This window comes from Equus caballus, chromosome 20 (assembly GCF_041296265.1).
Source record: "Equus caballus isolate H_3958 breed thoroughbred chromosome 20, TB-T2T, whole genome shotgun sequence".
NCBI classification, from domain to species: domain Eukaryota; kingdom Metazoa; phylum Chordata; class Mammalia; order Perissodactyla; family Equidae; genus Equus; species Equus caballus.
Window position 1 is genome coordinate 27889487 of NC_091703.1, and position 14760 is coordinate 27904246.

Genomic DNA, 14760 nt, shown 5'->3' on the forward strand with positions numbered 1-14760 from the left:
ATGGCCCTGAACTGGCATTAATTCCTAGAGATACAAAACATCACTGCTGCTCCCTAGGCAAAGTAGGGACTCATAAAAGTCAGACAATCAATGAAGTTTTACCTCTGGTCTATTTCACTGTGGGCACAGTGGGTCCCTGAACCCACCCTGTGGTTATTTCTGCAATTCCAAACAGAATCTCTGTATTGTTTCTATGAGTGATGGAGTGAAGGCTACTATGGCATAAAAGACCAAGAGGAAGCTGCTAGAAATTCCTCTAACTATGGAAATAGTAAACAAAAAGCAGTATTGGTATTCCTGGAGAGATTACAAAGATAAATGCCAACATTAAAGACTTGAAAGGTACAGGAGTGGAAAGTCCCACCATATCTCTATTCAACTTGCTTATTCAACTGTAGCAGACAAAGGGATTAAAGAGAATGACAGTGAGTTATTGTAAACTTAGTCAAGCGATTATTCCGACTGCATTTGCTATTCCAGATGTTGTTTCATTAATGGAGAAAATTCTCACATGCCTTTGCACTTGTTACACAGCTATGGATATGATTAGTGCTTTTTTCTCTGTACCTAGTCATACAGACCATAAAAAGCAGTGGGCTTTCAGCTGGCTAAGCCAGCAGTACGCCTTATCTACCATTCCTCAGAGGTATATCAACTCTCCAATCTCATTTTATAAATTAGTCTAGAGACACCTTTACCACCTTACCGTATGTTCTAAAGTTGAAAGCTGATTATTGTTTTAAATACAGACATTTTAGGCAAATGTGTATGATGCAAACTGATCACAAAGTGAAGGGGTCCTTCTTTCCAGAAGTGGCTCAGTCTTGTGGGCCTCATTTGTGTCTCTATCCCAGCCTTAGTCTGTTTGGGCTGCTATAACAAAAATACCATAGACTGGGTGAGTTAAATGACAAATATTTATTTCTCACAGTTCTGGAGGCTGGGAAGTCCAAGATCAAGGCATGTATAGATTGAAGTCAGGCTTCCTGGCTCATAGACAGCAGTCTTGTCCCTGTGTCCTCACATGGAGTAAGGGGCAACAGAGCTCTCTGGGGTCTCTTTTATAAGGCCTAATCCCATTCACGAGGACTCTACCCTCATTGCTTAATCGTCTCCCAAAGGCCTCACTTCCAAATATTATACATTGGGGATTAGGTTCCAACATATCAATTCCTTTTCTGACTTAAACTATGTTTAGTCAAGAATAAGTTGATATTGACCTCCTGTGTAGGAAGGCCAGTGGTGAAATGGGTCACAGGTCTGACCAGGGCCACAGTTCCACTCCTGGCTGTCTCAGTTTTCTTTTCTTTTTCTTCTGAAAAACATCTTTCTTCCTACACTGTTCAAAGAAGTGATATCGAAACATTATCTAAAAGTGATGCTGAAACAAATTATTAAAGCATTTTTAAAGGAAGTTATCCTGAATTGATTCTTCCCATTGGGAAGTGCTACCCCATGGTGCAGTCTTGTCTGTCAGTCGAGTCTGAAAGAGTCTTCAGAGTCATCGAAGGAGCCATCTTCTAAGATTTCTTTTTTCACCTCCCACTTCTTTCTTCCTGAAATTGAGAAAGGCAGTTCATTGAGAAAGACTTTTGGACAAACTTTAAAATTGAAGAAGCTTTAAAGGAAATGATAATTTACCAGTACTTCCTCCACCAACGTTTTTCTTATCGTGCAGCCGTCCACACTCATTTGCCTTTCACAGCTCTCAGTCCTCAGGCGTCAGCCCTGGAGGAAAAAGAAAGAACATCTCCTGGTGTAATGTTGTGTGGAAGAACGTGGCAGGCTCATAGTGCAACTAGAGTCTGAGAAATCATGTAGAACAAAAAAAGAATCCCCGGCAAAAGTAAAACTCCCAAGGAGACAGGAAGGAAGGGATGAGCAGTGACTGCTTTTAGATGGCATCATTTTAAACGGCCTCCTTTCTCTGTTTTGTTCCTTGGGGACTCCTAAATTACTTGGTAGAGTACAAGGACTAGGGAGAAACTTAAGATCTAACTGAGAAAGAACCACAAACATTTCAAAAGATCCTTTTAATTTGTGGGTGGATTTCACAATCTTTGTCCCAAGATTAAGTCTCCCAAGTGTTCTGTCAGAGACACTGGAAATTAAACCAGTGGAACAGCCACACGGCTCACCCTTCCCTGGTTCCGGGTCTGTTGCAGAACTGTGAACTGGTCAAATGACAAAGCTGGGGTCAGGGAACTGGAGATTCCTACAGTCACTCCACTCAGTGCTTTTTGCCCCTGAAGCTGAGAGAGGATTTCTGGTGAAAATAGCTCCTGGAATTGGTCCGCTGTAAGGAGAGCTACTCTCTGGCCAAGACAGAAAATAAAAAGAGAGGTGTGCTCCTTTCTCTGCCTAAACAAAACAAAACACACAAAAAATAGTCTTTTAAAGTGGTACTCCTAGGCCCAAAGGAGGAAGTTTAAGATATTTAAATTGTGCGAATTTGGACAAAATAGTCCACTGAAAATATACTATGGAGAGAGAATTTCTTCCACTTCTCCCAGAACAGCCTAGAGCAAATCAAGACTGCTCCCCAAAGGGCTTTGAAATCAGGGTGTGCAGATGGTAGTCTGACCCACTCAGCTACCAGCTGGTCTTGGCTGCATGGACAGTGCTCACAAATGGAAGATCCAATTCAGTGTCCGAAGAATGTTCCAGGACAGTCTGATCTTGGATCTGATGACTCTCCCAGAGCCTCCCAGGTCTTCCTTGCCCCACGGGTCCAGGGCCAGGCTTGGAAGCCATTCTAGAACCTTCTTGTCTTTTTTCCTCAGCATTCCCGAGAGGCTTCAAATCTCATTTGTGTGAGTAGCTCCCTCTGGGTGAGGCCTCCTTAAGAGCCCTCAGTATTGCTCAGTTCCAGAAAGGAACCATTCCAGAGGAGACCTCTGGTAAGAACAGTTTTTATCCCCAACCTCCATGTTTATGGTGTTTTCTTGAGCTTTTATTTAATTTTTGAATTAATTTTTGAATAGGTAACATCTAACATGTAAAATGACATGCAGTAACCTTCTCCCTCCTGCTTCAAAAAAATGCCACCTCCTTAGTCTCCAGTCCCTCAACTGGTTACTGTTGTCATGAATTTACTAAGTATCCTTGAGAGATTTTTTGTAAAAATGCATATACGATCTAACACAAATATATTTCCAATGGTAGCATTCTATACACATTGCTCTAAATCTTGCTTTTATTTTAAAATGTATGTATTTACATAGTAATCCGTCTCATTTTCTTTTAAATACTCCTAGCACTCCACTGTGTGGTTATCCCATAATTTATCTAATTAAATAATTATGAATAACTAGATTTTTCCCAATCTTGCTATTACAATTAATGCTGCAGAGAATAAGCTTGAAAGCAATATAATCTCTCACATGTGCGAGTATATCTTGTACATTTGTAGAAATACTGTATCAAAAGGTAGATTCATTTGAAATATTGGTAGAGCCTGCCATGTTGTCCTCCATAGCAGCAAAGGATAGTGTATTAGTTTGTGGAGAGCACAACTGAATAAGATCCCAGGCACGCTTAATACAATTCCTTACTTCATTCCTTGCCAACTATGATGCCAAACCAGACAAATCATGAAGACTGTAGAAAATTTTTAAAATCGAGGATTCTTGTAATGCTGGACTATTGCCTCCTCTCAGAGGTGAGATTTTGCAGTGTGAGGCCTGGCAGGATGGGGTGAAGTTGGAAAAGGCTGGAGCGGGGCTAAGTGGAAGGATCTGATGAAGAGGTTTGGAGAGTGACCTCCTTTTGTGTACCGCTAAAAGTAAACATGCCAAATAAACAAAAGTGACCAGCATTGATAGGATTATAAATCCGGGGCTTTATACAAATGTTTTTTAATACACAAATAGCAGCAGCATGCTGGGCTGTGATGGCCGAGTGGTTAAGGCGTTGGACTCGAAATCCAATGGGGTCTTCCCGCGCAGGTTCAAATCCTGCTCACAGCGCATTTACCATTTTTCGTTTCTTAAGTCACAAAAGTTCATTTTCACAAATACTATGATTCTCTAGTTTCATCTTATTCCACAAGAAAACTGATAGGAAGAAGGCAGCTTCCTATTCCAAGATCTGCGTTGGCCTACCTACCTTTTCGGTATGCATCCATTGTGTATTTTGGCTCTTTTATCCTTCTCCTTCAAGCTGGGCATCTGTGAATCTCTGAAAGCAGGAGGATGCCTCCTTTGGCCCCGCTATCCACAGCCTGTCCATAGTCCATGTGAAGCCTGGGACTCAGAATAGCTGCTTGTTTTGTGTTGAGATTGTTAAATCTGAAAACAGTGGCAGATCCTAATGGCAAGGAAAACAGGAAATTTTGTTTTAAAAAATCTGTAGCAAAATTCCCCGTGCTGATAATAGAAATCTCAGTAGCTTCCTTAAAGAGTTCTCTGGTATTAAAAAACAAAAGCAAATAAACAAACAAACGAAAAAAACAACCAGGCTGGTGGGAACCATAAAGGTCTAGGATCATAAATATCCATTAATGTGTATGTGCCAAATACTTTTTAAAACAGTGAATAGAAATGAGGAGATCGAGGCAAAGAGAAGATACGCAACTTAGCCAAGGCAATGAATCTAGTGGGGTAGGATTCCAGATAAAGTTTTTGTGCACCCTGCCTACACTTGGACCCAAACTATTGTGCTTCTAGCTCTCAGAAGAAAGGACTGCCCTCACTTATAAATACTTTCATATTTCCATGTGCCTATTTTGCCTACTTCAAACTCTTAAATATAACTAGCCAATTTATGTAATGATGACTGGTATCCTTTAATTTCGTAATTATGTTAACTCTGAGCTTCTAAGGTCCTATGTGAATTGGGTTCTTAAATGTTTATCTTTATTGAATTCTTACTTCCATTTGGATGTGCACGAATGTTTCTGAATGTCTCTTCTGCTGCACAGAGTCTGAAATTATCTCCTCTGTAATGAGTTACGGCTCTTTGGGAGAGTGAAATGGAAATACAATTAATAACTCAAGAATGTATTTTATTTCATTTTCTTTTTTATTGTATCAAAATTTAAAATTATGTGGATCACTAATTACTGATCTTCATGAAGCATCAGTATCTAAATACTTTTTTAAAATGACATTGATGAATGGACAGATGAACCAACTAAGTTAATGAAACATTCACAAATAGAAACAATAGGCACAAGGACACGTAAACGAAAAAAATACTAATGACAGTCTTTCTGTCACATACATGATGTTCCAAAGCAGCAAATTTATAAATATAAATGTTTTATATATGCAAATTGGCCACAAAGAAAATCAGTCAACTTTACCGGCACCCACAGATCTTGTTAAACTCCTTTCTGTCTGCATCATGAATCAATTATTTTCTCAACCATTCTAATGAATAATGAATAATCAAGAGCTTCGCCGGGAGGGGCCAGTGGCGCAATGGATAACGCGTCTGACTACGGACCAGAAGATTCTAGGTTCGACTCCTGGCTGGCTCGACCTCTTTTTTTTTTCTTAATAGCGAAAGTATTTTCCTGTGTACCTTGTTCAAATGGATAACAGAAACAAATTCCTAAAGTCCTTCAGAATGTAGTTCATGTGATCTGGCTCTTCACCTTCCATGGTACTGCCACACAGAGCAATCTTGGCTGTTCCTTAAATCTGAATGGATGCTCAAAGAACCCCTCTTCTGAAATTTCCTTCTTTTTATCTTGTTTCTTTTGGCTGAAAGAGATCTTTGGAAAGACAGCTTAAAAAAATCAAAGTAATACTATTCGACCATAAAAAAGAATGAAGTTCCAATACGTACTACAATATGGATGAAACTTGAAGACATCATGCTAAGTGAAAGAAGCCAGACACAAAAGGCCATATGTGGTATGATTCCACTCATATGAAATGTCCAGAATAGGCAAATAGAGATAATGTTAGTAGTCACCAGGAGCTGGGGAAAGGGCGGGATGGGTATAGAGTTTGGGGGTGATGAAAATGTTTTGCAATTAGGCAATGGTGATGGTTGCACAACTTTAAAAGGGTGAATTTTATGGTGAATTTCAAGAATTATATCTTAATTTTTAAAAATCAAAGAAGCGTCAAAGAAAAAAAAATTACCAGTATTTTCTTCACTAATTTTTCTGCCATTAAGCAGGGTTCTCACTCCTCGGGTTCTCTCTCTTGTACACTTTCTGCCCCTGAACATCCGTGCGGGAGGAAAGAGAAGGACCATCAACTGGAGAAATACTGAATCAAGAAAGTACAGCTATGGATAAACGAAATCACAGCTTCTCCCTCAGGCCCCCATTTCTGCGATCGGCAAAGATCGGCCTTGACACCTGCGAAAGCGAGTCAGCTTCTGCTTCCCCGCCCGGCTCGGCGATCTCACCAAGAAGAACGAGGCGGCCTCAAAGCGAAGGACTGAGACTAAGAAACTGTTTAGAGATGAAAGGGGTCCAGACAAAAGTTAAATACACAAGAAGAGGGAGAGAGTATTAAGGGAGACAGGAGAAGTGGCAGCTTTGGGGCGGTGCCTCTAAACAGGCGAATCTCCTTCCTAGGTGTTCCGGGACCTGACACCAGAGCTTGGGGCAGAGTGGAAGAGTTTGGGAAGGAAATGTAGGCAAAGCCAGGAAAAAGAACACAAACAAGCAAAAGAGACCTTCATTTGTGGGTATACACTATTTATCTTACAAAAGTTTATTGACGCTGGACAATGTGCGCTGTGAGGGGTGCTGAGAGAAGAATGAACCTGTCCCGCGTCCAAACTTCATTTGATCCACGGTCTGTCGGGTTGTAAGAGAATTAAAAGGGAAGATGGGGATGGGAGGGAGGAAGGAATGGTCCAAAGGATTTGGAGCTTCTTAAAGCAAATTCTTCTCAAATTTTAGGGTGCAGGAGAATCACTGGGAAGAAGCATTGAACCCATTTTTCTGCACCTCACCCTTAAGGCTCCTACATTGATTCTAGGATGCAGTCCACGAATTTTTAGCAAGGTGATGCTGATGCTGCTATTCTGCAGACCTTACATTAAGTAGCACTGGACTAGTGCGTTGCATTTTACTACCCGCTTTTTACAGCTAACACCAACGGGGAACTTCCAGGGAGGAAGGGAAAAAATAGAGCATCTATACGGAGATGCACAACTTCAGCATGATGCCGCTAGGCTTTAACCAACCAAGTAACCAAGCTTTTCCTTTTCTTTCTTTCTTTTTTTTTTTTTTTTTTTTTTGGTGGGGTTGGTGGTGGGTTGTTTTAGAAAGAAGTCAGTTTCCACCTCCCGATTAAACAAACAAAAGGACCTTTCATATAATAATCACACTTTCAGTCCTAAAGGAGAAAACTTAGGCTTTTTTCTAGTTGTTTTTAATCTGCATGTTGGGAACCCCACTCCCCTCAAAAAGAAAAAAAACCCTACAGAGATTGTATTGTGAAGACAGAATTTTTCCTTTTCCCCTGGAACATTCTACAGCTGAACTGTCCAAAACAATAGTCATCAGCACATGCTTCTAAAACTTAGTTTAAAAAAAATGTGCAATATCTCATTAATGGTTATTTTAGTGATTACAGGTTGAAATGATAACATTTGGGATTCAAACATTCAAATTAATTTACTTGTCTATTTCTATTTTTAGTGTGACTACTAAAAAATTAAAATTATTTGTTATATGTATTATTGTTGACTCACATCTTCTCTCGGTTATTTATGTGGTAACATCAGTAAGATGGATCGACTTGCTAGGTGCGTGATTCTTTTGGGCAGACTCATGGTGGTATATTCCAAAGAATTTGTTTTTTATTTCAAAAAATATATATGTATTCTTCTCCAAAAGCAATTCCTATTGTGTGAAAATGTCAATTTTCTCATACAATATTTTTTTACCTGCTTTTCTTTTTCTATTCAAAAGGGTTCTGTAGGTCAGGTGGTTAACGAGCATGCTTAGTGAAGAAAAGATCGTGGATTGCGATTTGGTGGACTCTCTCTATAAGCTTTGTACTTTTGCAAAATGTTAGCTCTAGTTTTGTTGAAGACAGTTTGGGGAATTTACTCCTGATGAAACCTGTGTTATTCAATTATTATATAATGTGGAAAACTAAGAGCCTAATGTTTACTTTATAGATGCACTTTCTGAAGGCAGCAGGCAATACAAGTTTTTACACAAGAGAGGGAAAGACTGGACGGACTATGTAAAAAGTTGCACAAAAAACCACTCTTCACATGACATGACTGAAGCACTGTAAATTATTCTTGGACACCCAAAAATTCAGAATTCTTAGATGGCAATGCCCCTCCCCTGTACAATGAGATTATCAGTGATTTTCTTTGCATGTTGAATATTTTGTCTTTAATCTATAACTTTTCCATTTGAGAGTTTTCAATAAGAGCTCCAGCAGTCACTGAAAACTACTGTTTTCCATTTTGTGGGATCCACATACTCGATCTTAATTTTTTTTTGGTAATTGGAATCCCAGGAGGTGAAGAGAGAAAAGGGCAGAAAAACATTTGAAGAGATAACAGCTGAGTACTTTCCCAAAATAATGAAATAGATCAAAACACAGCTTCAAGGTCAGAGAAGCCCAAGCAGAACATATAAAAGAAAAAGAAAACCTGTTTACGTCGTATTCAAACAGCTGAAAATCAAACAAAGAGAGATAATATTGAAGGCAGCCACAGAACAAAATACATATTACGTCTAACTAAAAAATAAAAATAAAAATTACAGCAGACTTCTCATCAGAAATTAAATATGCCAGAAGACAATGGAATGACATTTTAAAGTGCTGAGAGACCAAAAGAATTTTTTAAAAAAAACCAAAACCATTAATCCAGTATTCTCTACCAAACAACAAATATTTTCCAGGAATGAAGAAGAAATAAAGATATTTTCAGACAAACAGAAACTGAAAAGAATATTGCTAGCAGATCTGCACAATAGAAAATGTTACAAGAAGTTCTTCAGGAAGAAGGAATATGAGGCCAGAGAGATACGAAGGAATGAACATGCACAGAAATTGTTACCATGTAGGTACAAATAAGGATTTTTTCCAATTATAATCACTCTAAAAATAGTTGCATAAAGCAAAAATAATAGCAACATGTGGTACAGTTATAGCATCCATGAAGGCAAAATATATGACAATAGCATAAAATATAGGCGGGAGAATACTGTTGCAAGCTTCTCACACTGCACAGGGAGTAGCATAACATCATTTGAAGGTAGACTTTGATTAATTGTAGCTGTATACAGAAAACCTTAGGGAAAACATTAAAGATTGTTTTAAAAGACATAAAAATGATAAGGCAATAGTGCAGATAAAAATAAATCATGAAAGAAGCTCATATTTTTCAAAGACATGAAGAAAGAGACCAAAGAAAGGAAGAAAGAACAAAAGGAACACGTAGGAAACAACCAGTAGGACAGATTTTAGTACAAACACGTCAGTAATTACCTTATATGTAAGTTATCTAAATCCACCAATTATAGACCGAGTTTGTCAGATTGGATAAAAATAAGTTAAGGCCCATCCATATGCTGAAGCAGTTCCTAACTTTGCGCAAGAATTTCTTATTTTCAGGTGAAACACATGCTGAAAAATGAAACTACCGGGAGTGGGGTTCGAACCCACGCGGACACGCGTCCATTGGATCTTAAGTCCAACGCCTTAACCACTCGGCCATCCCGGTGATAATGCAAGCACTTTGATGTCACGCATTACTGGGTTAGAATTAAAGAGTTGTTAGTCCCTGGGAGATTACGAATAACTTTATGTTCGTGAAATCTGGAACCAGGATCAAAAGTGTAAAGAGGAAAAAGATCGCTGTAATGTTTCTTGGAAAAAAAAAAATGAAAAAAAGTTTATTTTTAACAAATATTATCTCATCACTAATTTATACTGGGTGTTAGGGAAAGACTGAACCATCCTTGATCTCAGAGACTTGCATTAAAATGAGGAATGTCATGACAAAAAAAGCACGTGATGCTACAGGAATACTCACTTTTCCAGGCCCAACTCATTCTGTCACCACTTATGCTCAAGAGGACACTTATTTTAGAGGATATGCAAAGGAAAACCAAAGAGGAAAGGAAGTGGAGTAATAAAGGTGGGGAGAATGCAGCTGCATGAACTACATCTCATAACTCTAAAATGGGGTATCCACACTTTTTATTCCTCATCAAAGAACACTGCTTTGCCTGCTGAATCTAAGCCTCGATTCCAAACCCACTGAACCTGATTGTCCAAGTGAAGACTTTAGGTCTAGAAAAAGAGGATAGTTAATATTGAGACAAACTTCTCCTGGAGCGAATTAAGAAAACCCTAGTGCACACAAATGTAGTTTGGAGGTTGAATACATGACATTGATTTTAATAAGGAAGCATTTTACCCAAGAGTTCTGACTCTTCACTGATGAAATCTCTGTCCTGAGCACCCACTATGTGCTAGGCACTGAGCCAGGTGCACATAAGCTACCAAGTCAGTAAGACACTGCCAGGCACTTCGGGGATGGGGTAGCGGGTTGTTTAAGAACCCATTAAAGCAGCTCCCAGATGGGTATTGAGAGAGTTTGTGTTGAAAGTCTGTGAAGTCTTCTGGAACCAGAGGTGAAATTCAATACTGAAGTAGAATTTGGAATAGAATTAATTTATAAACATCATAAAACACCTATTGAGAGCCACCAAAACAAATAAATAAATACCTCTCTGTTATTTTGGTTACCAGAGGAAAGAACTGTAATATAAGATGATTGTGTTAGCTGTACCACACGAGCATAAAAGGTCCAAGGACAACTCTCCCCAGGCTTAAAACCACTGATGCAGAAAGAGTCCAGCCCTTGTTGGTAATGCACAGAGCTTACTAAGTTCACAAACTTGTGCCCTCAATTGCCTGATAAAGCCAAGAGAAAGGAACGTGTTACTCACTTCATTGGTCCATCCAGCTCAGAGCTCTGTCTCTGGCCTTTTAGACACTCTGTACCAGTGAGCAAAGAGATAGCATGAGAGATTCTTGCCTTTACACGTTGCGGGAAATCCACACCTGTCAGTGTCTGAGTCAGAGCTGAATTGGGAGGAGCGAGAATGTAGTGGGTGCAAGAAAGGGCATATCAGAGAAAGGAGTCCCCAGGCGTTGGCAGACATGAGAGTTTATATATTATTCTCTTATTGTCACTCTTAGCATAGAATAAAAGCATCTGTAGAATTTATAAAATATTCTTATCTAGAGAGTGTAAATACCTAAATGTTTCAAACACAAATTAACAGAAATATATGTAGCAAAATATCTTTATGACCTACAAGATAGAGAAGAACTTAAAAAAAAATTTAAAAGAACAAACAGTAAAGAGAAGCATCAGTACAATTTACTTCATGTAAATCAAAGATATGTTAAATGAAGGCCACAAGTAAATAGACAGGGGTGACAAGTGGAAGACATTTGAAACATTTAAAAATGACAGCTTAATCTATACCATATAGTAAGAAGCCACGAAAATCAGCAAAATCATGCAGAAAGCTCAGTAGAAAATGGGTAAAGATTAAGAACAGGATGCTCACCAGAGCCAAGATACAGAAGAAGAATTTGAAAAGATTAAAAACAATTTGAACATTCAATATTATTAGTCATGTATAAAAAGTCAAAATAAAATGAGCTATTATTCTATATACGTTGTTAGAAGAATTAGAAAGCTGCATGTGTCAATTATGCAGGAATCTGATATAATACCCCTCATGTCCTGCTGATGGAAGTTGACATCACTCCAGCCATTCTGAAGAACAATCTAATGCCTTTTACTTAATTTAAGGTTATTCATACCCAATGAGCCGGATACTCTGCTCTTAGGTGTGTATGATCCCTCCCTCAGACACAAAAATCGCACAAAGGCACAGATTGTATCATATGTGTATGTTAATTGCAGCATTATTTTGCTCTTTTAGAATCAAATTCAACCATCATTGGACAGTAGATAGGTAAATGTGGTAAATGCATAATATTGAATATTGTGCATCTATGAGATGTAATAGACTAGATGTACATGGAACAAGGTGTGTAAATTTTAAATATAAAGTGTTTTAAAAGGTATTTAACACAGTAAACATTTTTCCTCTATTACACTAATCATTCTGCTCTCTAGCCTTCAAAATCTTGGGGCTGCTCTCCACTTTCTCATCCTTTTGTCCCTGTGCATTTATGCCTTAAAACACCCTTAATATTCTCTATAATGTAGTTTGAGATAGAGAGAAAGCAAATGCTGTGCTTAATCTTCCATAATTATAATGAGGTCCATCACTGACTTACTGTGGAACACCAAGGATCAGTAAAATAGTAGGTAGTGATAGGGAACCACCATTTATAGGCATCAAAACACTAAAGAGGCTAGAAATTAATTTTTTATGTCAAATTTCCCTGTCTCTCATTCCACAGACCATGTCAACCTAATGAGGTTAAGCTGAAGAAACAAATGTTACATCCGAGACATGATCAGAACTCCATTGGCAGGCTGTTGCTATTTCCAATCACTCCTCCTAATTTCTGACAAATGCTGGCTCAGTTACCACTATCCTCCCTCCCCTGCTGCTCCAACTTTTCAGAATATGGAGCTAATGGACAGGACCCATATGAGTTCCACTTTTAGGAGCTGCAAATGAGACTATCTTCTATTCCTGAGCATTAATTTCTCTCCCTGGTGCTGGACTCAAGGCCTGCTCAAGCCATCTGAATCCCTGGTCTCCTCTTTGTTGACTGAAGCTGGCAGCATGCCATATTTCCATAGCTTCCACAGTAGTCCCCCAAATCAGCCATTAATTCTGTGTTCTGGAATATTTGGCAATTATAGGCACTCGGGCTTTGTTGAAAACGCTTCTAGGTGGCTCCTTATGGTAGCTAGAAAGAAATTAAGGAACAGGGCCGACCCCGTGACCAAGTGGTTAAGTTCCTGCACTCCGCTTCGGTGGCCCAGGGTTTTCCTGATTCGGATCCTGGGCGCAGACATGGCACCACTCATCAGGCCACGTTATGGCGGCGTCCCACATGCCACAACTAGAAGGATCCACAACTAAAATATACAACTATGTACTGGGAGGATTTGGGGAGAAAAAACAGAAAAAAAAAAAAGAAAATTGGCAACAGCTGTTAGCTCAGGTACCAATCTTAAAGAAATGAGGGAATGTAGATGTCAGTGTGATCCCAGAACCCTGCAGTCCCCTGGAGCAGGCATCAACCAGATGGGAAACATTGTAAAACAACTTCTTGATGTCTCTGTTATGATATAAAAACTTGGAACAAAGGGATCAGTGCTTGGTTTACTTTGGATCTAGTGGGGAACAAAACTAGGGCCTCTGCACATAACACACAAGTGATAACCACTACACTAAGACCCAGTGTCCTTGCTGAGGATGACAGGGGCAAATGCTAGAAAGAGCAGGAAGCCAACAACAAGTTGGCTTCAGTTGACAGGTCCAAGGACAGTCTCATCACAAGCTCACGTGAAGAGGATATTTGAAGTGCTAAATAACCTTACAGGCAATTCCCTTGGCACAAATTTGAAAGGCCCATCAGTTAGAATACACAGAGAGAAAGTAACTTTGGATGTCCAGAACCGAATTCCTGACTTTTACCTGCCCCTTGTTTATTCATTCATTAATTCCTCCATCCATCCATTGTTTTGCTCAAGGAATGTTAATTGAATCCCTATTATAAGCCAGAGATTAAGTAGCTTGGAGTAAAGAAGTGAACACAACAAACAAAATATGCTTTTCACATGGAGGTTATGTTTTAGTCCCAAGCAAATAGTAGTTGGTGATTAAATACATCTTTCTTTGATGAAAATTGTAACCATACTTAGCAGAACTTTTCTTGATCAACTCCCCTTCTTCAGGATTGGTAAAATTTGGTCCCCTAGACATTGTTCACAAAGCTAAGTTGAGATAATTATGCATGAGGAAGCTGCCAATATATGGATAAAACTATAATAAATACATAGTGTAGGAAATGTATACACATATAAATGTGAACGTAAATATATGTTTTCTCCCTAGTAATTGGTCCTAATGATTAAATTTTTTCTGCCTTGATTTTAAACTTCCCAAAACCCAGCCAAGCTCTTTATTTCCTGTTGTACACCTTTACTTGAACACTGCTCCTGCCTTTGGTTTTCAAACCTCAAGAAAGTGTCTCATTTAGGAGTATTAAAAATGGGTGTCTGCTCTTTGACATCAGTATCAAAAGGATCTTTTCAGACACCATAACTCCTCAGATGAAGGAAACAGTAGAAAGAATAAACAAATGAGACTTCATCAGACTAAACAGCTTCTTCAGGGCAAGGGAAAACAGGATTGAAACAAAAAAACAACCCACTAGTTGGGAAAAAATATTTACAAGTTATATATCTGACAAAGGGTTAATCTCCATAATATATAAAGAACTCACACAGCTCAACAACAAAAAATCAAACAACCCAATCAAAAACTGGGCAGGGGACATGAACAAACATTTCTTCAAAGAAGATATACGGATGGTGAATAGACACATGAAAAGATGCTCATCATCACTAATCATCATGGAAATGCAAATCAAAACTACACTAAGATGTCATCTTACACCTGTTAGAATAGCAAAAATAACCAAAACAAAAAGTAACAAATGTTGGAAAGGTTGTGGAGAAAAAGGAACCCTCATAAACTGTTGGTGGGAATGTAAACTAATTCAGCCACTATGGAAAACAGTATGGAGATTTCTCAAAAAGTTAAAAATAGAGATACCACATGACCCAGCCATCCCACTACTGGGT

At 38.8% G+C, this 14760-nt stretch overlaps 3 non-coding genes across 3 annotated transcripts; 2 read left to right on the plus strand and 1 right to left on the minus strand.

Moving 5' to 3' along the window:
• Positions 1 to 3886: 3886 nt before the first annotated feature.
• TRNAS-CGA (transfer RNA serine (anticodon CGA)) lies at positions 3887 to 3968 on the plus strand. The gene has a single exon. It is a non-coding gene; the product is annotated as a tRNA-Ser (tRNA).
• A 1441-nt stretch (positions 3969 to 5409) lies between these two features.
• TRNAR-ACG (transfer RNA arginine (anticodon ACG)) lies at positions 5410 to 5482 on the plus strand. The gene has a single exon. It is a non-coding gene; the product is annotated as a tRNA-Arg (tRNA).
• Positions 5483 to 9580: 4098 nt separating this feature from the next.
• Positions 9581 to 9663, minus strand: TRNAL-UAA (transfer RNA leucine (anticodon UAA)). Its single transcript has one exon. It is a non-coding gene; the product is annotated as a tRNA-Leu (tRNA).
• Positions 9664 to 14760: the final 5097 nt, after the last annotated feature.